Source organism: Chaetodon trifascialis, chromosome 10 (assembly GCF_039877785.1).
Source record: "Chaetodon trifascialis isolate fChaTrf1 chromosome 10, fChaTrf1.hap1, whole genome shotgun sequence".
NCBI classification, from domain to species: Eukaryota; Metazoa; Chordata; class Actinopteri; order Chaetodontiformes; family Chaetodontidae; genus Chaetodon; species Chaetodon trifascialis.
In genome coordinates, this window is record NC_092065.1 from 5,684,358 (window position 1) to 5,686,857 (window position 2,500).

The 2,500-nt window shown below is 42.0% G+C and overlaps 1 protein-coding gene across 1 annotated transcript in view; it reads left to right on the forward strand.

The window, feature by feature from the left end:
* LOC139337241 (uncharacterized oxidoreductase YjmC-like) overlaps positions 1-2,500 on the forward strand; it is a 297,202-nt gene that overhangs the window by 207,866 nt on the left and 86,836 nt on the right. The gene's annotated exons all lie outside the window — the stretch shown is intronic.

The window sequence follows — 2,500 nt, forward strand, 5'->3', positions numbered from 1 at the left end:
TTTTACCCTTCAGGAGAGAAAAACAAGACTTTGTAAAAGGGAAGAGCTCAGTCAGTGATGAAAAAGCAACGTTTCAGCTATTGTAGCTGTACTTAAGTACATGAAGACTGATTTTATGGCATTTTTATTCATTTTTACTCCCTCTCAAGCATTTTATGACACACTTGAGTTAGATTTGTTGGATTAAGAGTAGTTGGTGCTGTGAAACCCTTTTGTTTCCAGTCCCTTTGGACCTGGACTGATGCTACAGTGTCACTGATTTCAGCACAATAAGAGCCGTGCTCAAGCCTTGGCTGCTAATGAGCCTTTAAATTATTTACAGTGACCATACTAAAACTGGAAGTATATTAATCTTCTCAGGGGTTTTAAACATGAACCAAATCCCTGTGAGTTTTTTTTTCTTTAAACTCAAGAGAAACCTGCAATGTAAGTGTTTGAATTACATTTTTTTTCTTTGTAAATTTTTCACATCTCATGTTTCTTCGCAGGCGTATCAAAGAGGAGCCCTTATATCTTAAAGATAAAGAGGCTCTCATGCTGCGCTCTGAGTCCAGCGTTATTTAGTTGTTAATTCAGTTTTTAATGTTGAAGTCTGATGTTTCTGTCTGCATGGATCGATGGATGTTTTTCAGAATATTACCTTTAAAGACTTTTAAAGACACACTCTGATTTAGTAGTGCCGAACATCAACTTCAAAGCATAGAATGTCCTCCCAGCTCAGTACTGATGAGTGAATTTTGAGGAGTTTATTGCAGCATCTTAGCAAAAGTTAGATGGTGTTTTTCTGGCTGATCGTCATGAAGATAAAAACTAAATTGAATTCATTAAGCCCCCTGATTTTCTCCTGTAGCACATTATTGAAATCTCCTCTGTCTTCTTCACCTTTTTGAACAGTGAGCCCAGTGAAACACTGAATTTTGCAACAAATGTATGAGTCACACAGACTTAGTAAAGTAGGTCTTTTGCACATTTATTCTACTGGAACGTGAAGTACTTCTCTGCAGTACAGTAGCTCCACCACTAGATGGAGACACTCAAAAGGCAAAGAATGCCTGAATGCAGCATTCCCCTGCTGTGAAGCCTCTTATAAACTGACTTTTTATTGACTTTCATTCACACCACATTCAGCTCCGAGTGGCTGAAAACATGCTTTATGAAGTGTGCAGAGCAGACATGAAAGCCTCATGAGGATTTGCTATAGATGGAACTCATTTAGTTTGAACCAAAAATGATGAGATGATCCTGTCTAGACTGAGATTATACTCTTATCTAACAATATGTCTCACTCAGCTGTCTCTTATCTTTGCTCTTGAAAATGAGAAAAGATGAAATCCTTTTCCATCCACTCTCCTGGTGTACAGTAAACTGCACTGGGATCAGGTTGCTGTATGACTATTCCTGTGATAATTCATGCTTTGGTTTTGGCTCACAGGTCAGAGGTTTGTTTGAACAGACTGCTGCTGTTTCCAAACAAAGCTGAGGTTTAATCTTATCCCTGTTCATCATGTTCTGAATGTTTTTCTGTCTTCGTCGACATCACAGCTGAGAACACGGCCACCGAACAAAGGCCAGAATCCCCCACAGACACGATTTAAGGTGGAAAAATCAAGACTAAGTGTTACCAGAGTACAGTGCCTGCTGTAACTGCACCTGATCCCCATCTACAGAGGCAGGAGAACACATTCACTGCTGCACAATGCATTTGCAGTGAAGGTGTTGTGCATCTCTTCCAGGACCCACCACTAAGCTATGAGTACAGAATTTGCTGTTGGGAGAAATCCTCAGAATGGATCCAGAGTGATGGTCCAGTAGCTTTATTACCTGTATGGTGAGTCATTACTTAATCAATAATGAAGCTGAACGAGGTCAAACTGGGGGTCAGGGGTCCCTGCAGGCCCCTGAAGAGGATCCTCAGCAGGCAGCAGTGAAGGAAATATCTGTGAGCTAAAGCACTTTTTGTGAACATGTTGGAAAAGACATGAGCTTTCTCGAAAACGACGCTTTCAGTTCTCATAGTTGTGTGTCTGAGAGATAAGTTTTATGTTAAAATGTCACAGTGTGTCTAACACGCCATACTTTTTCCTGCGGCTCATAATTACATGTGAGAAACCTTTTCCAAAATGTGTCTTTGCACTGTATGGCAGCTGGTGAGGACTTCTCTCATTTGTATTAAATTGAGTCCCTGGATGAGAGGCCAGATAAAGATGAGCCATCGGAGGTGTCATCGCTGCACCCAGCCCACCTCCTGTACAGACAGTTATGTAATTTCACACTGAATCATCCCCAACAGCTGAAAATGACGATGAAGGAGAAGGGTGGAGGAGGAAGAGGAGGAGGAGGTTTGCTCTTGGGACAGAATTTGGGGTCAGGAGGGTCTTGCGGCCATCAGGTTGGGGTTAAGGAAGACTTGAAAACTTTGGGTGTCCATCAAGTGCGCTCACACACCTCCTACCCCAGTTCCCCCCCGCCCCCTTTGCACCCCGTTGCATAACGCGCGTGC